This window comes from Bidens hawaiensis, unplaced genomic scaffold (assembly GCF_021521415.1).
Source record: "Bidens hawaiensis isolate Kalapana, Puna unplaced genomic scaffold, B.hawaiensis_p1.1 tig00049782_1, whole genome shotgun sequence".
Taxonomy (NCBI): Eukaryota; Viridiplantae; Streptophyta; class Magnoliopsida; order Asterales; family Asteraceae; genus Bidens; species Bidens hawaiensis.
The window spans coordinates 74,576-98,145 of record NW_027498907.1 but is presented as its reverse complement, the minus strand read 5'-3'; the positions used below and the strand labels follow the sequence as shown (position 1 = coordinate 98,145).

The 23,570-nt window shown below is 34.4% G+C and overlaps 3 pseudogenes; all 3 read right to left on the bottom strand.

Moving 5' to 3' along the window:
• Window positions 1-400: 400 nt before the first annotated feature.
• On the bottom strand, window positions 401-4,104 carry LOC143598194 (cucumisin-like; annotated as a pseudogene).
• Window positions 4,105-5,923: 1,819 nt separating this feature from the next.
• On the bottom strand, window positions 5,924-9,390 carry LOC143598193 (cucumisin-like; annotated as a pseudogene).
• Window positions 9,391-11,530: 2,140 nt separating this feature from the next.
• On the bottom strand, window positions 11,531-23,105 carry LOC143598192 ((-)-kolavenyl diphosphate synthase TPS28, chloroplastic-like; annotated as a pseudogene).
• Window positions 23,106-23,570: the final 465 nt, after the last annotated feature.

The window sequence follows — 23,570 nt, the reverse complement described above, 5'->3', positions numbered from 1 at the left end:
TTTGATTTGGTATTTAGATTTGGTCGCAAGTTTGTAGTTTGTGTATTTGGCATGATTTTTCGGCCATGTAGACTTGGTTTTATTTCCTTTGTAACACATTGTTTCAGCTTTCATGTGTGTGATGCAGAAGTTTATTTCGATAAATGTTCAGTTATGTGATGAACCAATTTCGGGTCGGGTCGATCGGTTTCGGGTTTTCGGGTTCGGGGACGGGGTGGGTCGGGGGGGTACAAAAAACCAAACGGGGAATCCCCGAATTAAACCCGACGGGTAATGGGGCGGGTACGGGGATGGTTTTTGGTTTCGGGTTCGGGTTCGGGTTAAGCAAAACCCGCCCCAAACCCGCCCCGTTGCCATTCCTATTCACGTGTCATTTTTGAATACAGAATCAAGATCAGCAACCAAAATAAACCAATGAACTAATTAATATCTACTTTAAGAAACGCAACTATCGGACTTGTAACCTTGTGAATCCCATCACTCCAAACCAACGAACCCGAAAGAGCTCTTGATTTGATTGTCGCATTAACCGTCACCACAAACGACTGCTTCTCACCCACTGCTTTAAACACAAGACTGCTCGGGTTAACCTTTACCACCATCCCTGATGGTGCTACCACACGAGCCTTGTATAAAGAACCCGCTGCACCCACATTAGTAACAGTCCTTTTAAATGTTCGGGTTATGTTACCCGAATGTTCAACCGAGAGAGCGAAAGAAGGATAGTTTAGGTCCCACACGGCTGCATTAGTAGTCTTAGAGCAAGCACTTGAATCCCCAGTGACAATTTTCAAAGTGGTGGAGTTATAACCTTGGCCACATAAAAATGAGACATCGTCTAGTTCTCCAGCATCATACACCAAACCGGGTCAACGGCCTTTGACGGGTTGATATGACCAGAGCCATAAGCAAATTCAGCATCGGTATTTTTGGTGGGACTCATTGGTGCGGCTGTAGTCATAAGGGCCGACTTTATAGCAGCAGGGGACCAAGTCGGGTGGAATGATTTAACGTAAGCAGCAGCTCCAGTTGCGTGAGGGCACGACATGGATGTTCCGGAAATAATATTAAACGGGACAACACGGGTATCACCTTCTTCCCCTGTGACGGTTGTACCCTTTGACCACGCGGCTAAAATGTCCACTCCAGGTGCGGTTATATCAGGCTACACATAATATGTTAACACGGGTAATTACATAGTATATTTATTTTTTTTGTAGCTAATATATTTAAGCTCATGTACCTTGAGAACATCCTGTGTGATTATGTTCGGGCCTCTAGACGAGAAGGAAGCCACGGTTGGGGCTGCGTTGTCAACATTTTCGTAACTTCTTCGGATGCTTGCAGTTGGTGTTCTATTAAACACAAAAATTAAAACTTGTTACGTGTCCAATATTGGTGATTGTAAATTACAAGTAACTAGCAATATGCATTTGGTAGACTTACTTGGTGGAGTTTATGTAACTTAGAACAGCTCTTCCATCTTTGCCGCTCAAGGATGCTGTTTGAAGAGGATAACTATATGTGAAATCTTCAATGCCATAATTATCAACTTCGATCACGATACCACTTCCACCCGAATCTGACATATTTATATTAATGCCTGGAATCTCGCATACCACAATTTTATTATGTACCAAAGTTGGGTCTAAGGAATTTTTCAGGCAGAATCTGCAATTGCCGGTAATTATTAGTTTTTGCTACCTAAATGTTATGTATATAAAATCAAAACTATAATTTATTAATAATAGAAGTTACTCTAGCTAGAAATGGTGATCAAGCTATTTAAACAACGTAGTAATTTCGAAAAGAAAAGCTAGTTTTCTATGCAAAATGGCTATATCTTAATTTTGATGAATGTCCTTAATTATTTTGGACAACATTAATTCTGTCAATATAAGTTGAAGTCTTTACCTCGATTCATCTGATGTATATCCTTTCTTAGAATTAGGCACTGATCCACCAAAAACTATCAGATGAATCCCACCATTAAATGTGTTTACCGAAGGTCCCTACATATGAATACAGTTAAGAGACGACGACGACGACAACAACAACAACAATAATAATAATTCTCACCTCATAAGTCACATTATTGCCTAACACAACCTTAGATAGAAACTTCCTGTCAATGCTGCTAGCAGCAACCGATAACGCCAAAGGTGACATATTAGTAATCGATCCTGGAGTCGGGCCATCATTTCCAGCAGAATTCGACGTAAGAATCCCATTTTTCATAGAATGGAAAGCTCCAATGGCGATAGGATCTTCGAAATAGTTTAGAGGGTCAGACCCTCCAGCCGAAAGTGAAATAATATCAACTCCATTGGCAATTGCATCGTCAAAAGCCGCTAAAATATCACTATCTGCACAACCATCCGGAAAACATATCTTGTAAACAGCTATACGTGCTGACGGAACACCGCCCCTAGCCGTTTCATTAGCTAAACCTAACAAACTTGCATTGTTAACCGCACGTCCAGCCACGGTGGACGCAGTGTGTGTGCCATGACCTTGGGTGTCCCTTGCTGAAAATAGCTCTCCGCGATTGGCTTTCTCGGTGTTATAGTATTTTGCTCCAATAAGTTTGCTGTCAAACAACATATAATATGTCATAATTACTAATGTTAACAACCAGATAATATTGAACCATCAAAGAGCCATCCACAAAAAAAACTACATGACTGCTTTGAAAAGGAACAAAAACTATCCAAACGGATATTCTGATCATAGATGGGTCAAACAAACTTTGAAAATTATTAGTTAAAACAGCCGTTTGACCTTTGTCCAATAGCTGTTTGAAAATGGGGTTAGGTGTCAGACAATGTATGTATAGTACATTGGCACAATCAAATTAATAACGGATTGAGTGTTTTTACTTGTTGCAAGTGAAATTGGAGGAATCACATGAGCCCTTCCATTTGGCTGGTGGAGGACCGAATCTGTCGTCCTTGAAACTATCGGATTCCGTCCAGACGCCGCTGTCAAGCATGCCGACAATGACGTCGCTCTCAAGAGGTGCTCTTTTGACATCTTGAGGGAAGCCAGTGAAGTCCCATGACCTTGTTGTATGTAGTTGCTTTTTGCGGCTTGGGAATACTGACACCACACCCTCCTTGCCTACATGCAATGATGCAAACGATAATATGCATGATTATGTTACAATAATTTTTCTTATGAAACTTTTTAGTTTTTACATGAATAAGATTTTATGTAATTAACTTAAGACTTACTTTACAAATGTCAATAAAGATTTTTGTATGAAAATAATTCAAATTTCCGTTTATTTTCAATATTTAAAAAATCAACTTAATTAATAATTCAAAAAAGATATTAGTTTTCATTTTAAATACATGAAATTTAGCTTTTATCAATGTACGGTCCTTATGAAGACTTGTACGGTCTACATTAAGATTACACATGTCCACTTACTAGGCACAGCGTTGTACAATCTAAATCAAGAAGCTCTACACTTATTTTAGGAATTTATATTTAATTTGAATAGTTGACTATTCATATCTTTAAATTTGAGAATTATCTAAATCAAAACAATTAACTCACGAGCTAGTTGGTTGAAAAATAGATTGAATGCGCGCTTCGGTTCTATTGTAATTGTTTTTATTCTCTGTTGTATGTGGTTTTGGCTCTAGTTCTCTAGGCCGGACACTTGGTCCGTGTTTATAATACATATGGCGTTAAAATAAAATAAAATAAAATAAAATAACTCACGAGCTAGTTGGTTTTTCTCATGCTCCGTCAGCTTGGCGACGAAACCATTAAAGCTCCTTTTGTAGCTCCAAAGTAAAGATTCCGATGCCCGGCTGCCAAAAGTACATCATCAAAGATATTAGTGTCCTAAAATATACAAGAAATAACATTTTCACATAAATAATAGTTAAATTACCTGCCAGTAACTTCTTGAAGTATGTTAGTGTGGTGTGCATTAACTGAATATAAATCACTCTTTGGAAGGTCACCCATGTACACAATGTACGTCTGCCAAACACAAATAATATTATCTCATGTTAACCAAAAGAAAACGATTAAAAACACATAATATTAAAATGGTGGTTATGAAAGAGTAATAATACCTTGAGATCATTGAAGTCAAATGTGCCACTAAAGATGAAAGAGTATGTGACTGTGAGTAACAGGAACAGTTTTAATGCAGAATAATATGCCATTGATTCGAAGAAGATGTTAAGCAGATGGTACTAAAACTTGTTTATGCATATGCATATATATAGCCAACTTTACCTCATCGTTATCTCAAAATTCACCTATTTGATAATGTTAATTAAGTATCCTGCACGTCATGAGCTGTCGGCGAGAGAAGATTAGTGGAATATCCTTGTTTACCTAGTTAGTTAACAAAAATAACCTTTGACTGTTAGAGTTTACTAAAATAGCTTTTTTTTACATTTTTCAATAATATTTTCGATATGTCGTGACACCTGCCAAAGCTTGAGTTTTTTACTAAAATAGGTTTTTATTTTCTTTAATTACTTTTTCCCTTTTATCAATCAACTCATATACAACAGTTCATCACGGAGAAGAATCAGAAGATGTTAAGCCTTAAATTATCAAATTCATCAATCATTAAACCAAAATAAACAACCGACTAGAATTTTCTTTGATCGACTACCACAGTACAATCGTTTAACAACAGCGCACGAATTCTCTAAAATCTGGTGAAGATTAAGGAACCAACAAAACCCAACAAAAGAAAAACGAGGAATTGAGTTGAGTTAGGTTCTATTATGTGTTGTATCAGACAAAGAGAAGAAAGAATATGAACATCGATTGGGTTGTGTGGCACAAAATTCATTCATTATCTTAATTTCAAAATTAAAATTACAATTACAGCATTATCAGAAATATTTCCCCCTTTTCTTGGGCCTGTGTTAAAAATGGCTTTTTGACTTCTTCAATTTGGGTAATTTGTATGTTGAAAAGAATGGTGTGATCGACTGTAAAAGGAGATTAAGTTTGTTGATTTTCTGGAAAACTCTTTCTGACGAGTGGTTTTCATTGTGTATCATGATTTCGAGCATGGAGGCGTTTCAATGGAGATCACGACAAAATTTGTGAGCTCTAGAGGGTTTTAGGGTGGATTGGAGAAGAAGCTGGTAGGGAGTGATCAGCCTTTTTACACAAAATAAAAGGTTTTGGAGGTGTTTAACCTATTTTGGTAAATAAATTTATAAAGAATCTATATTGGTAAATAATTATTTCTTCCAACCATTTTGGTAAAATAAACTCGCCAAACCTGGACCAAAAACTTTACAAAATCGCATTTGTAAGTTGAAATATATCGAAATATTTATAAAGGTTTACAAACACTTAAATAATTTTCAATTTATTTAATACCCTAAAAGTATATTAAAGTTACCGAATAAATATATATATATATATATATACATATATATATATATGAATCTAATTTAAAATACATAAAAAAAATGAAATAAGAAAACAAAGAAGAAAAAAAAATTGATGTAGACCAATCTACCGACCCCTCCGTTGGCATTCATGTGCACGAACAAAATAGTGTTGTTGCCTGAAGGGCGTAATTTCGCTTGTATTTGAAGACCTAGTGTTGATGACAAATTAAGTTCGCTTGTATTTCAAGACTCATATATAGTTGTGGTTGTCTCAAGGGACGCAATTCATGTTAACATCATCACCATTTGACAATCAATTTAGCTTATATTTGGTAAGTCATGCCATTAATGATGTACTATAATTGTATTATGATTTTATTGTGAATATATTCTATCCGTTTTTAGATGCATACCATGTATTCCATTGTGTTTCTCCACTATATATAAATATGGAATTGGTAATTCAACGCAAGACTTGTATTTTCTTGCTAATATGATCAACCGTTATAAAATGACACATTATTTATTCACGTGTCAAGATCCACAAATCAAACATAAGAAAAAGTGAAACCAGTTTACCCAAGGTCAAAAGTAGCTAGTTATTCAACCAAAATAAAAACAATGAACTAATTATCTACTTAACGATTACGAAACGCAACTATCGGACTTGTAACCTTGTGAACCCCATCACTCCAAACCAACGAACCCGAAAGAGCTCTCGATTTAATTTTCGCAGTAACCGTCACAACAAACGATTGCTTCTCACCCACTGCTTTGAACACAAGGCAGCTCGGGTCAACCTTCACCACCATCCCGGACGGTGCAACCACACGAGCCTCGTATGGAGAACCTATTGTACCCACATTAGTAACCGTCCTGTTAAAGGTTCGGGTTATCCTACGCGAATGTTAAGATGAGAGAGCGAATGAAGGGTAGTTTAGGTCCCACACGGCTGCATTAGTAGTCGTAGAGCAAGCACTTGAATCCCCAGTGACGATTTTCAAAGCAGTGGCGCTATAACCTTGGCCACACAAAAATGACACGTAATCTAGCTCTCCCGCATCATAGACCAAACCCGGGTGAACGGCTCTTGAAGGGTTGATATGGCCTGAGCCATATGCAAATTCAGCATCGGTATTTTTGGTGGGACTCATTGGTGCGGCTGTAGTCATAAGGGCCGACTTTATAGCAGCAGGGGACCAAGTCGGGTAAAATGATTTAACGTAAGCAGCCGCTCCCGTGGCGTGAGGGCAAGACATGGAAGTCCCAGAAATAATGTTAAATGGGACAACACGGGTGTCTCCCTTTTGTCGGGTGACGGTTGTACCTTCGGACCATGCGGCTAAAATGTCCACTCCAGGTGCGGTTATATCAGGCTACACATAAATATATAAAATGCTAGTTAACACAAGTAATTACATAGTATTTTTTTAAGATAATATATATAATCTCATGTACCTTGAGAACATCCGGTGTGATTAGGTTCGGGCCTCTTGACGAGAAGGAAATCACGGTTGGGGCTGCTTTGTCGACATGTTCGTAACTTCTTAGGATGTTTGCAGTTGGCGTTCTATCATACACAATAACAAAATTAAAACTTGGCATATATCCATAGGAAATTAATAATACAAAACAAGTAATTAGCAATGCGCGCATTTGGTATATATATATACCTGGTGGAGTTTATGTAAGTTAGAACCGCACTTCCATCTTTGTCACTCAAGAATGTTGTTGGAAGAGGATAAGTATCTGCGAAATCGTCAGTGCCATAACCAGGAAATTCGATCACGACACCACTTGCACCTGACTTTAACGCATGTACCGTGTCTTGAAACTCGCATACCACAATTTTATTATGTACCAAATCGGGGTCTAAGAATTTGCTATGCAGAATCTGCAATTGCCAATAATGATTTTAGTTTTTGTGATCACTTTAAGTTGTTAATGTTATGTTTCATTACCTAGAGTCCTCTGATGTAGATCCATTCTTAATATTAGGCACAGATGCACCATAAACTATCGGATATATCCCACCATTGAATGTGTTTATCGTAGGTCCCTACACATATATACAGTTAATAATAATAATAATAATAATAATAATAATAATAATAATAATAATAATAATAATATTTTTCACCTCATAAGTCACATTGTTGACTAGCACAACCTTAGTTAGAAACTTCCTGTCAATGCTGCTAGCAGCAACCGATAACGCCCAAGGTGACATATTAGTAATCGATCCTGGAGTCGGGCCATCATTTCCAGCAGAATTCGACGTAAGAATCCCATTTTTCATAGAATGGAAAGCTCCTATGGCGATAGGATCTTCGAAATAGTTTAGAGGGTCAGACCCTCCAGCCGAAAGTGAAATAATATCAACTCCATCGGCAATTGCATCGTCAAAAGCCGCTAATAATCACTATCTGCACAACCATCAGGATAACATATCTTGTAAACAGCTATACGTGCCGAAGGTACACCGCCTCTAGCCGTTCCTTTAGCAAAACCTAACAAACTTGCATTGTTAACCGCTCGTCCAGACACGGTGGAAGCAGTGTGTGTGCCATGGCCGTCGGTGTCTCTTGCTGACAGCCCTTTGCTTTCGGTTTTCTCCGTGTTATAGTATCGTGCTCCGATGAGTTTACTGTCATATAATAGGCCTTATTTAGTGTTAATAACAAGATAAATATTGAACCATCAAATGGTTGTAACAAAACACTCAGACGACCGTTTTTACAAGAAAAGATCAAAGTTTGACTAGGATCAAAATTATTAGTCAAAATGGTCATTTGATAACGTGTATAGATGACCGAATTTAATTAATAATGAACTTAGTTTTTTACTTGTTGCATGTGAAATTGGAGGTATCGCATGAACCCTTCCATTTAGCTGGTGGAGGACCGAACCCGTCGTCCTTGAAACTGTCGGATTACGGCCAGACGCCGCTGTCAAGCATGCCGACAATGACGTCGCTCTCAAGAGGTGCTCTTTTGACATCTTGAGGGAAGCCAGTGAAGTCCCATGACCTTGTTGTATGTAGTTGCTTTTTGCGGTTTGGGAATACTGATACCACACCCTCCTTGCCTGAATGCAAACGATAATATACATGGATTGTATTATAATAATTTTACATAAATAAGATTTTATGTAATTAACTTGTGATGATTGAGGTCATTACTTAAAAAACTTATTTTCAAATGTTATTAAAGATTTTCTTTCTGAAAAATAGTTCAACTTTCAGTTATTTTTCAAAAGTTAAAATCAATTTATTTATTCTAGTAAATTTAATTCTATATTAACTTCGTTATAAAAAATTAGTGATTTCATTTTAAATGCATAACATTTAGCTTTAATCATTGTATGAATGCATTTTACGTTTAGGATTGTAAATTTAATTATCAATAGTTGACTATTAACATCTTTATTTTGAGAATTATCCAGGAAATTAATTCTTAATCCAAATTCAGAACAATTGACTGACGAGCTATATAAAGTTAATTAGTATTTTGACTCTAGTTCTCTGGTCCTACATATTTCGTTCAAAAAAGAAAAAACTCACGAGCTAGTTGGTTTTTCTCATGCTGCGTCAGCTTGGCGACGAAGCCATTAAAGCTCCTCTTGTAGCTCCAAAGTAAAGATTCCGATGCCCAGCTGCCAAAAGTACATCATCAAAGATATTAGTGTCCTTATACATACAAGAGAGCACACCTTCACATAAATAATATATAGTTAATTACCTGCCAGTAACTTCTCGAAGTATGTTAGTGTGGTGTGCTTGAACGGATACACCAATTTTTGGAAGGTCACCCATGTACACAATGTACGTCTGCCAAACACAAATAATATCATTTCATGTTAACCAAAAGAAAACGATTAAAAACACCTAATTATGAAAGTGAAATAATACCTTGAGATCATTGGGGTCAGCAGCTAATGTGTCACTAAAGATGAAAGAGTATGTGACTGTGAGTAACATGAACAGTTTTAAAGCAGTATACGCCATTGATTCGAAGATATTATGCAGGTAGTACAGAGACTTTGTTTGTGCATGTATACATACATATATATAGCAAACTCAACCTTATTGTTTTAAGAATCTTGCATGTTATGAGCTAAGAATCTTGCATGTTATGAGCTAGCTGTCAATAAGGAGTAATTAGTGGAATAGCCTTGTTTAACTACTGGATTAACAAAAATACATTGACTGTTAGTTTACTAAAATAGCTCTTTTGACATTTTTTCAAAATGATTTTCCAATAAGACTGGCCAATCACGATAAGTCATGTGCCCCGAAATTGTACACATAACTGAATTTTTGGTAAATTGGAGAAGGATGACATGTTTGTTATGGTTAATTACTTTTACATGTTGATTCGGTTTGGTTATGAATGGTTAGAGGTGATCTGGATCTGGTCATGAAATGTTTGGGTCTTATTATATTTGCTCAAAACAAAACATAATTGGTCTGTAAATTTAGGTGTGAAAATTTTTAACTACGTGATAAGTTGTTATTGGACCTTTTTTTATGCTATTAAAAGGAGCGTATGTGAACATGGTGATACTATTCTAACTTGTCCGACTGAGATATCACACAAATTGTCAAAACAAATTCATTAAACTCGATATTCCAAAACAAATAATCAAATTCAATGTGTCGCAAACAAACGAGTTTAAATGCACTTAAATTTGAATTTAAAGTATGATTTTGATTTTAAATAAAATATATTTATATGATATTGAGATATATGATTGACCACGCTTCAATATAATTTCAATTAATTTATTCTTTAAATGTTTTGAACCACATTTATCTTCATCCATAAACATTCGTTTTTGTTTCACAAGGTTGTGCCAGCCATCTTGGTCAGTTAATATTTAAGTCAAACACTCAAACGGACATCCAATCTAGCTTATTACATCACATGACTATAAATACAAAAAACTGTCTCATATTTTAGACACACACGTCCTTCACCAAAACTGTTAGTTGCAACATTTATGAAATGTTAAGGTCGCCACGGTATTCGAGAAACACCTTAGATATACACATGCTTGCAACTACGTTCTTAATATAGGATAGCCTATTAATGCTATTTTTATTATACAAATTGCATATATATATGTTATTTTTATTTATTGTACGAATGACCCTACGTATTGTTGCTATATGAACCGACTAACGTTTAAGAATGTTGAATACGAAGTTTTATTTCTAATGTCATTTTAGTATACGTTTAACTACTCTAATTACTATCAACATTTCTTTTAAACTGGTTAGATATATTGTTGTAACCTTACACCATTAGTTTTTTTTTAAATCTTAGAGCATACACAAATAATGCACACAAAGAATACACAAATGTACTAATGACGTCAGTATTACAACTTTAAAAATTCCAAATCTTGAATAAAACATTTTAGCATTACCAATCACGTTAGATCTCATGATTTTTCAAATAATATATCAATTAACTTTCTGAAACCGTAATTTGACTTCATTATGAATCCATATTTTTAAATTTAAAAACGAATAACGACTTAATTGTTGTCTTCCAAGATCAATTAAGTATATATTTTCGTAAACTACTAACTATAAACTATCCTATTTCGTATTAAACATCCCATTGAGGACTACTAGTTGACCATGCGGATCTAAGTGCACAAATTTATAAAACGAGCTGCACGCCGAACTGTGTTTTGGGTGAAGTTTTTATAATTGATTTAAAGTATTATGTTTTTTAGCATTAGCCAACAAAATATGCATTTGTAGGTTAATGACACAGATGCTTAAATGTTAAATTTCTCTACTACATCAACAACAGCAGACCAAGTTTAGGTACTGGATACGTTAAAACGGGTCATTTTAAAAGTGATATTTTATTCTTTTGTAAATTTTAATTCACGTGACCTTGACATGTATGTTTATATGCACATTTAAATTTATACTATATGTATGGCGTATACAAGTTGGATGTATCTTCAAAGTTTATGTGATTAATGATCAGTGGTATTTTTGGAATACTCCATATTAGAAGTTTGGCAAGTCTAGACTTGATAAGTTCCATAAGGTTTGATAATTTTTTGGTATTTTTGGAATACTCCATATATAAAGCTAGTTATTTGCATATGCTAAACAAGAAATAAGGAACCTATCGGTATTTTCAATTTACAATCTCAAACAGTGTTTTTGAGGCATGAACATTTATCGCCTCAGGGTCAAAGTAACCCTTGTAATAGAATGTTCTTACTACAGTCAGGAACATTTGTGCTAGATCTCGATCAAGATCATTGTCGCTCAACACAAGTTGCACAAGTTCTTGCATTTTGGAGTCAATCTTTGTGTTTGTCCCGTTTTCACATCGTGCAGTGAAATTTTCCTGATTAACGAAGAAACATGTTTAATTTTTTCCATATATAACAAACAACGAAGGAATCTTAACTAAACTCAAATCGGGCATAAGAACCTATGTTTACCTTGGAGTCACAGAACTTAATTAGTTCTTGGCAGAGGTAATTACTGACGGTTGAAAGCCGTTGGTAGTGAGGATGACTTAAGAGCTCAGTAGCTACGCATCTACCAGTGGTTATGTTTAATGTTTCTATTATCAGTTCAACACGCCAATCTTCACCGTCTTGCCACCTCATCAACCACATCTCCCACTATTTCCAAACAACACAAATACACAATCGTCATTGTTATTTAGAAACAACAAAAGGTTTGTCACCAAAGAAGATTCATAAGATCAGTTATATCAAGAATAATTACCGCATGGTAGAGTTGTTGGTAGATGTCTTGATTACGAACCATGACTTCATCCCACGTGAGATCGTGTATGGTCCCTTGCAGTGCAACCATGACCCCGTGCCATGGTTCTCCGCTTCTTTGCAACCAAACAAATCAAGAACACTATTAAGATACAATGAGACTACAAAAAGACTCACTCATTAAACGAGTAAAAATTAAAAATAAAAATTTTGAATCATTTTGGGTGAAACTTTTTGAAAACGTCCTATTTTGACCAACTCACTCGATTTGCTGAGTTTTAAGAAAAGCTCGTACCTGAAATGTTTTTTGGAAGCAGAATTGATGTTTTTAAATTCATTCACAAATGCTCGTCTGTGCACTCTTGAGAGCTGTGGTGAGCCAAAAAATCTAGAGATCGTGTCGACCAACATGGAGGTTTTAGCCCATGCTAGTCGCTCCTTGGACCTTTCTGGCTCGAATATGCTAGCTGCCACTAGGTAGTACGTTACCAAAAGGCTTGTGAGATCATTGCTCATTGCACTACAAAAAAAATGCCGTATAGTGACATACAAAAAGTGTCATTAAATAACAAAAAAATGCCACTAAAGTCCTGATTAAGAATGTGCGGCATACAAAAAAAAGTGTCACTAGAGGCGGTGACGCTAAAGCCTTTTAGAGGCACTTTTTAGATGTGCCGCACAAACTTTTTGAGCTTTTGTGGCACTTTTTTTTGCCAACAAAAAAAACATTTTGTGGCAAAAATTTTGTGTCACTAATCATTTGTAGGTAAATTTCATACTAATTATAGTGACAAAATTTCCATTAATCATTTATAGTATAAAATAAGAATAAAACCATAAGATATAAAAAACAAAATATCGTCACTTTAATTAAAAGTTCAATCGTCTTAAACTTATTTCAAATGTTTACAAACAATGTCCAATAAGTGTCAAACTAAGTTATCAAACATATAAACACAAAACTAACAAATGTTGCAAGATTAACTAACACAACACTCCTCGCTTCCAATGTGGCTTCCAGTCAGTCATCTAGTGTTACTTTGTCACTTGATCTCCCTAGAAAAGTAGAAGGCATCCTCAGGTTCATCAACATGTTTAGCATTTGTCTTAACCGAGTCCATTCTTTCAAGGCTTGCAACCCCATCTCTACCACCTTCAAATGTTTCCTATCAATCTAGATTATATAATTCTATGTTCACAAAATAAATTCAATACAATGTATCTTACAGTAAGATAAGACCTAGAGTAAGATCATCTCCTGTGTTTTCAAAAACTCTTCACATAAGCATCAAATTGAACAAAATCAAATTTTAAAAAGTAGCATTACAAAAATTATATAGAACAATAACTAACTCGTATATTTAGCAAAAGGCGCCCAAAGTAAAACTCAGCATATAAACCTTCTAAACCTAGTTATCAAAGGCGCACTTAAGGCGCATAGGCCTCGCCTGGCCCTAGGCGCAAAATAAGTGAGGGCCTAAGACAAAAAAAAGTGCACTTAAATAAAAGACATATAAATATATATTGCGTATTTGAAAATTAATACTATTATTCAGACATATAATAAACAAAGGCTATTAGTACCAAAAGCTTTAAAAGAGTCGAAATTCAAATGTAATTCCAAAACTTGAATAACAAATTGTTCAAAGTAAAGTACCAAAATGTTCAAAACATAAAAACCAAACGGTCAAAAAGTATAAATAATAAACGTTCAAATGACTGTTATTCTTGATGCGCCATCAATGATAGTAAATGTGTTGTCACCTTCAAGAAGCGTGGATATTGGGCCTGGCCTGTAAAATGAACCGAGGTGCAAGAAGTGAGAGCTTTTAATAACTATGCTTCTAAATGCACTTTGATATAGGATTTGAAGTATTACTACAATGGCAACTAACACAAAATACATATATAAAATAGTTGAGAAACCATTAACTCATACATTTACAAACCTTGAACTTGCTCTAGCGGGCCTGTCACACGGATTATTAAAGCCGGGAATTATTCATATGATGCCTTACGTTGAGATCAATGTTTGTCATTTTGCCACACTTTCAGGATCATCGTCATAACAGCCTGCAGAAGACTCAGCTTGCTCACACTAAAATCTCCAAAACACCATCAAAAGCATCTAAGCAATAGAAAAAAATAATTAAAATATCATTATCACAAACACCAAATTTAATAAAATGTTTTAAAAAACATTGCGTACACCTGAACCCGATGAGCTGATGTGTACAGTGAAAAGAAGTTTATTCATCTCATTCTTTGATAGGCCAAGCTCTTTGCTAAAAGACTATGTGGGCCTTCATCCTTAAAAAACAAATATACTATAAGAATTATATATTTTACTACTTTCACTACTAGAAAACTGATGGTGTTGTGACGCCAGATTGCGTCGGAAAAGCGTTACAAACGAGTGATTCAGATGCATTTCCGGCGCATTTTGCGTGTCAGAAAAACCCTCGTCGGAAATTCGTTTATGACGCATTTCCGACACAAATTAAGACAAATTTCTGACGCATAATTTTGTCGCAATTTTCCGACACTTTTCCGACACATTTTAACAACCTTTAATAATTATTATTATCGTATTAATATTACCGTATATGTATAAATACGGTATTAATTTTCGGTTTTCCGACGCAATTCTGACTCATATATAAATTGTTTTCCGACGCAATTCTGACACTTTTACATTTTTTTTTGACACAGTTCCGACGCATATTTGAATTGTTTTCCGACACAAATTTGACGCATATATGAATTATTTTCCGACGCAATTCCAACGCATATATGAATTATTTTTTGACGGAATTTCTTACGCATTTGTATTTTTAATATATTTTTATTTTTAAATTCAAAATAATCCAGATTTTTTTAATTATTTTTTTTTGGTAGAAATACTCAATAAAGCCACAAAACTGTTATACCTAAAAAACCACAAATTCACTCACAAAACAACTTTTTCCAATTGAAACTCAAATATAATCAAAGTCATTACAAATCCATTACAAACTAACATGTCTAAAATTGAACATAAAAAACTACTTGAATTACAAACAAAAAATTACGGCCACTTCTACACCTTTTTGCATCGCTTTGCCCATATTATTGCATTCCATGCTCTCCTTTCAACTTCCATTTGAACTTGAATCTACAAATTTGTTAAACATGTACGATAATCAGTAAACAAACAACACATGATAACTATAATTATGAATAACATATAACCAGTTTCATAGGCCTATTAACTGTAGAAGTAATTGCATCTAAGTTTGCTACCTTTACACCTCCTAAAAGGAGTTTTTGTATCCAAATCATGGAATAGAGACATCTACCAACCAATCAATTAACAAAGATGCATCAAAGTTACAAAGTTGTATGCAAGTGTTCTTTCATAAATTCAATAACTCAAGTCGAAAACTAAAACATATATAAAAAAATGGGACAATAATTAGCTTCTAACTAAATTTAATTCACTAATAGCATCATTTTGTCCACTTATAATAAACAATATACCCTAAAACTTGTAACTTGTCTATATAACAGGAGACCATAATTTGATATCATATGCAGCCTTAAATCCGTTACAGAGATACAAATTTAAAGTCATAGTTCTATCAAAGATACCTGGGATGTCATTCGGCACGAGACTCAAACTTGAATGGCGAACATAACGAAAATTCTGAATGAAAACTGCATATAAATTCACTATCAAAAGTAACTGTCCAAGAGTGATGCAAGCTATCAAACCAGTCAACACCTTACAGCCTTCCACGCATACGTAACTGGACTCCAATAAAACCTTCCACTTCCATCCCCTTTCGGACACTTACATACATCCACACACTCTTACCAACACTGCAAGAAAGAAATAGCTATAACTTACACTAATAATGAAAACTTAATAAAAAAAGGTTATTATTTCATATAGTACTCCAATCAACTATATTTTGTAAAAGTAATAATAATAAGCAAACAAAATCATATACTTGCTTCGATCTCGCAGACTTTGGAGGCATGTCTCCTTTTAAATGTGTAAAAATTGAAGAGAAACCCAATTGTGTTTAATGACAGTAAGGTTTTCAAAAAAGAATGAATATTTGGTATTATAAAGGGGTACGAAATATCTTCACTAATGAAATTCAAACCCTAAAGTTCAACACATGATTCGGAAGAGGAATTGAATACAAATTGCATACCTCTGGTGTAGGGTTTAGGCCATCGGTGAGAAGAAATCGATTCGCAAGTCGATGAACAACGTGTCGATTTGAAGCGTCGCCAACAGTAGATCCCTTTCTGCTATGTGTAGAAATAAAACAAAAGTAAAAGAGAGCGAAGAATGGATGTGGTAGACATGATGATACCTGGCGACCCTTAGCCGGCGACCGCCGTTGTGAGAACAGACACCGGCGAAAACTGACAGTGAGAATGAACCTAGGGTTTGGTTTTTCTTTTAAAAGCTAAGTATTAAAAAGGAAAACTAAACATCAAATTCTATTGTTAATTTGATTGTTTATTTAATTGATCGATCTGGGTTCGAGTCTAAGTAGAAATCATTTTTTTTCTTGGTAAAAGAGTTTAAAGTAAATCCGACGCATTTCCGACGTAAATTATGCTTGTGTCGGAAATTCTGACACCTTTCCTACGCAATACAATTTTGTTTACGTTTCTTGAGGTTCAAACATTGTTTTTCCTACTCCATTTTTTGCACAACTTCATTATACATGAAACACTATCACTTCCCAAACTTATACATACAATATATCTACATACATACGTGTGTACCATTAGAACCTATAAGTTACAACAGTCTGTATAAGTAGTCTAATATTTTTATTTGTTTCTCGAGGTTCAGACGTTTTTCCTTATTCCATCTTTTACACCAACTTCATTAAACATGAAATACTTTTCCTTCACAAAGTTATACATATTATGATGTTTGTGTACGTATGTGCCATTAGAACTCTAACTAATAACGACCTTTTACAATATGATAATGTTACTCATGTATGTACGCAATTGTATAATATGTATAAGTTAGGGAATAGAAGTATTCCCCGTATAGTGAAGACATACAAATTATGGATGAAAAAATAAATGTTGGAGTCTAATTAAACGAAAAACATACTTAGGCCGTCAGAATTGCGTAGCAAGTTGCTACACATTTGCTACGCATTTTCAACAAAATAAACGTTGCGTCGGAAATGTGTCGAAACTTATATTATTACTTTTATAAATATATTGATAAAGTACAACATTAAGATTTTGCGTTTAAAATTAGTCAGACATTCCGACACAATTCTGACGCAATTTGTATTTTTCTTTACCTTAGTGTATTAACAAAAACATTACACAAAATTGAAATGTTGCGTTGGAAATGCGTCAGAAATTCCGACACCTTTCCGATGCAGTTTGTATTATCATTTCGATTAACATGTTAAAAAAACTAGAATTAGAAAATAAAATTGTTGTGTCGAAATTGCGTCGGGAATTCCGACACGTTTATGACGCTTTTTGTATTATGATTTAATTTAACTTATTAAAAAAACAAAATTATGAAATTAAAATTTTGTGTCATAAATGAGTTGGAATTTCCGACACATTCCCGACACAAGTTATATTATCATGTAAATATAAGAAATAAAATACACTATTAAAATGATGTGTCGGAATTGCGTATGAAATTCCAACGCATTTCCGACGCAATTTAGTTTTTGTCAGAAATTTGTCATAACGTACGACATAAAATTAGGATTTCACTTTTTGTCAAAAATGCGTCGGAAATGTGTGGCAAATTCCGACACAAAAAATTGCGTCACAAATTTCTGTAGCAATGATACCCTTTTTCTAGTAGTGTTTTTAAACATATATGTTGACATAGTGGTGCGCATGAAACCAAAATAACCAATGTTAATCGAATGAACCAAACCCAAAACGGTACGTTTGCGTTTATGTTCTTGACACCATTAAGTAAATTTAAGTGTAAAACGATAAAACCTTTAAAAAAAAGAAAGAAATGTCACACAAATCATGTTGCTAAAAAATAATTATATGAACAAACCCTGAATTGTCAAACCAATGTTTAAGAAAAAGATTCTTGCAATTATCATGAGACCGGATGGAGTAAATAGTATAAAGAGAATGACTATTATATGGCACAATCAATTTGGTTATAACCTTGATTTATTGTAATGAAGCATGCATTACTTTCATCTAATGATCCTTTCGACCACCACCGTAAATTGTCTCAACCTGCAGCAACCAGAAAACAAAGGCACATAATATGGGGTCTAATTTATATAGCATGTGCATTATTTAAAACAAAAATATGTCAAACTAAAAATGAATTGAATTAAAAGTCAAAAACTCACCACAAAATTTTTCATAAATGAGAAACCGCAGGATGAATAGTTCTTGCCTACACAAAATAAAATTATGCACTCATCAAACCACCATAGTCAAAACTAGTAAAAAAACACGAACCTCCATCTTAGGATTTCAAGCAATTACTCGATTAGGGTTGTGAATCTGTCAAGTTGAAGTGATTTGTGATTAAAGCTAACAATATTAGGATGAAGAATCTGTGAGCCTGTTGAATCGAGTAGGATAACGAGACCATTGTGAGACTAAATTCGATTGTGAGGGTCGTCGAATGTTTCACCAATTGCCAATTACCAATTGATCATGAGAGGACTTCACTGATTCAGGAAAGGAGAAGTCGTTGAAAAAATCTTTTGCGGCTCGGGATTAGGGTTTCTCGAGACAGAACTATGATAAGAATGACTTCATCGACTGGTATTCAACTGGGGGGCGATTTACAAAGGAGTGGGACATCAATAATTTTTTGGAGATACGAGGGAAATTTGCAAATTGGGGGCGGATATATTCAAATTCGAGTGAGAATATTTTATACTGAATTTGCGAAGGAGATAACTTTTTAATTTTAAAATTTCGTCTTTACTCGTTGGCTTATGTTTTATGATCAAAATAATTGAACTTTAGTCATCAATTATCTTTGTTATCTGAATCATATTTATTTGGATATAAAATGATTTTGAAAATGACTTTAAATCTTTCATTGTCAGATTTTTTGGTTATAGTAAAATAATTCTCGTTTTATAATTACTCACTAAGTGATCAAAACAATTTCATAAGAATTTTAAATGCTACTAAAAATGTTTCATGACAAATACAAAGTGATATTAAAAATATAGATTAGTGACACATAATTTAAAATGCCACTAAAACGTTTGTCAAACAAATATAGCATTCTCAAAGTTCCATTAAAAGTCTAAATTAGTGGCACAAAAACAAAATGTCATTAAAAGTGTGTCGCTAAATGGCTTTTTATTTGTAGTGTGGGGAACTATTTGATACCTGAGTCCACATACCATCTGCATGAAAAAATATGTATAAACCAGCTGATTCTACTTTTTTACATCAACATATTGATGTATATTTATAAATTTAGCCTATTTAGGAATGTTCATATGGAAATTTTGAAGACTTGGTAACTTACAGTTGAAGAGTGCTCCACTCGCGCTGATGCATGGCTTGACAGTTATTGTAGTCAAGTTTCGCCATTTCAAGGTATGTATTGTTACTCACAGTTCCCATTCTAAAGATTTTTGTATACTAATTAGTTTACTTTATGTTTGAAGAAGTAATACAAGATTTATAAAACAATATTAATAAAAAAACAAATCCGACAATTAACAAAACAAATTAGAGTGCATGTGTATGTTGGATCAAACAGCAATCGAATTGATTGTGTTTTATGAAACAAGATATTAGAACTTGTGTAACCGGAATTGGTTCGAATAGCTAGTACACAAGATACAATGCAAATTAGGATAGCCAAAGATCAACGAAAAAGTTTGCCCAAAAATGTACACCAAAATCAACTTTGTGACTTATGTTTGATGGGTATGAAGCCTCGAAAGACTTTTCTATTGGCGACCGCTTATAGGTCAACTTGGGTTCTTGATCTAGTTTTTGGTAACATTTATGTGTTTGTACTAGTTGATGATTACAAACGATGTTAATGGTCGTATTAATATGCTTCAATCCAAGAAACAAGCCTCAATGTTTTCAAAGTGTTTGAAAACAGATTGAGGAGGCGAATTCAACTCAACTGAATTCACACAGTTCTGTGAAGAAAAGGGGACTACTAGACAATTAACCACACCCTACACACCAGAAAACTTGGTGTCGTGGAGCAATGAAATCGAACCCTTTAAGAGATTATTCGTAGCATTATTAACAAAATGTCCGGCTGTGTTACTAAATTTAGTCTCATTTAAAAATTTATGCAATATTCGTTTAAAAGGCAAGCAATACCTGTATAAGCCTTTGGCAATCCAAGCTTCATCCTCGCCTCCATATTGATCCAAGTAATATCTTGCTTCGAGGCGAGGTAAGCTCGCATACCATGGCACGTTTAGTGCATATCCTACCTGTTGATTTAAGACACCATAATTAACAAGTTTATAATAAACGTTTCTAAAGTAATATATGGGTAGACCTCTCCAGGCAAGTCCTTGGCGATGATCCATTTATCAAGAATCTTGTTGGCTGATTCTTGTTCTCTCAAATAATTGTAAGAAAATGCTTTGGCATTTTCAAGAAGTTTCTCCCCAGGAAAGAGCATTTGTGAAGCCCTGTACAAATTGAACATTTCGGTGACAGCTTGTGTAGACTGCCCCGCAAAGGATACAAATGTACCATCTTTCTCAAATTGCCTTAATACATCTGTTACAAGAAACAGTTGGTACTTGTTAGTCTTGATTTTGGTTTTACGGATTTTTGGGCAGAAATGAGAAACAAACCGAATTCAATTTCGGTTCGTTTTTTGTGTTCCAAACAAAAAAATGGAACATATTAATATATATATTGCTTTAGATTTTTAACTATTTTTTACCATTATTTGATATTGGATTAGGTTGGGGTAAATAAGATTGAGCTAAAATTATAATTGAGTTGGAATAAACAAATTTGTTATCAGGCTTGGAGTTTGGACAGAATTCGGATAATTTTAAAACCGAAACCAAACATATACGTGGTTTGGTTTTAAATGATTTTGGTTCGGTTTAACCTAATTGAAACCGTGTATGAACACCCTGCTAGTTGACACATACACTGAAACTGAAAACCAACCTGGAGAGACTTCATAACCATGCATTCTTAAAACCCTAAACCCCATCGTGGTATCATCAATATCTTGCACATTTGAGTTTCTTGCCCAACAAATCCCATCCTTTGTCCAGTACCTGAAATCCATTTTCGTTCGGGGTCATGAAACAATCTTATTACCAATTCTATGTTTTTTTTTTATTTTCAAGGTTGTTCATAGGGTTATATATATAGGAGGTGATTTGTGCACCACCAAATTAAACAATGCATTAACTACAATAATTTAGCATATAGTGACATCTGATGATTGATGACAACCTGCTCACATGAAGAATATAAAATTTTACTATTATGTAGTAGTAATTTCATACCTGTGGATATATTCTGTACAAGCTTTTACATCTGGCTCGAAATAGCGAGAAATCCCAAGTCGTTGAAGGCGATCAACAACCCAAATATGCTCGAAAAGATCCACAGGGTAGACACCCGGGACTACAACACGATCAAAACATTAATAAATTACCTTTTCAAAAACAGGAGTGTTCCATAAACCACCAAAATTTTATTAAAGCATACGTACCTCCGCCATTGAATTTAGTAACAAGGTTGGTGAGGTATCTAAGACACTTTTAGTCTTTCGTTTGCATGAATGCAAAAGCAGTAGCGGATGGAGAAAACAAAAAAGATCCTTCTTTGCACTGCAATTTTAGAAGCTTTTCCCATTCCAAATTCGGCAATCCTTCCAAACTATGAAGTAAAGCCGTTGGTACATTGTGAAGTACTTCCTTTGGAATCCTTTAATTAATTTCATCACAAAAAATTAACAAAATCTCATATATAGTTATTTTTAAGAAAAAAAGCTATCGAGGGTTTAAAGTACTTACTTGGTAAGCTTTATGTTTCTTCTAGCATAGATTTCTTTCATGAATGGAGTATCCACAGGGACATCAAGTTTTAGCTTCCGAGCCAAGTTTGTTAGCGAAGGGAACGTTACTTCAAAACCAATCGGCATATGTTCCCCTTCGACTTCTTCAAGTTGGCTTATGTTTTCTTTCAGAAACTTCAGTCCTGATCATAGAGTACATCACCACATAATTAGTCCATATTTTCTGTTGCAAAACACCTTTTAATACATATTGAATGTCCCAAAATTAGTAAGGATGCGACCAAACAACGATTTTTAGGTATGTACTATGCACTAAATAAGAGCATTAACATCTCAACTCGATCCCTATAACAATGACATAACACAACGCCTCAAAATGTGTTTAAGGGTTTTGCCTATGTCAATAGGACACCAACCCCATAGTTGGGTTTATTTTAAAATTTCAAAAATGCAAACTTTTTTTACTTGTATACTTTTTTTTTCCAACAGAGGTGAAGAACTGTTATTAATGATCTAAGAGATGCAGATTTACCTTGTTGGCATTTAGTGGGATGAACGTTCCAAGAAGTTAAAGCAATAATGCAAGCCATTGTATTAATAACCCTATCATGAGCCAAAAATATTAAAGAATCGCCCCATGAGCCATCAGAGAGTTGATTGTTAACAATCCATTCCAAGCTTGATGGAAACTGGGGATGGCCGCTTCCATCGACTTTGTGTATGAGGGCCACCCAAGCGGTGTCATAAGCCGACATGGTTACATCACCATCGTCCATTGTACGTAGCGTTGTTTTAATTCTCTCTACCAAATGTGCAATTTCACCGCTTGGAGACACAATCTTTAACAAAGTAACTATATATTAGAAGATACAAAATGTAACTTTAAAAACTGTTATTATATGACAAAGTACAACATTTCTACATTATTTAGAAAATCGTACTTTTGAAAAGGTTGTTAAAAATGAGTTACAAAACTTTTTGTAGAATATTTATCCTGTAGGTATTTTAATATATAACCAAATTTAATTAGAAAAATGTAATAACCATATGATGCATTTATATAAAGTGTTTGGTAGTTTAGGGGTGTAAATGAGTCCAGCCGAGCTCATACTCGGCTCATTTCAAGCTTTATTTTCAAAGCTCGAGCTCGGCTCGTGAGTAGATTTTCAAACTCAAGCTAAGGTCGGCTCGGCTTGACTCGTTTACTATTTATTTATTAATTTTTATATACTTATAAATATTTTTATTTTTTTTTCAAATTATCCTATTGTGTATAATGTATTATTTAGTTTAATAAAAAACGTTGGTTTTCAAGTGTTCCTTAATTTAACAGTTTTATAATGATACTCATCCTATGTATGTATGTATTTATGTATGTATGATTATTAAATACATAT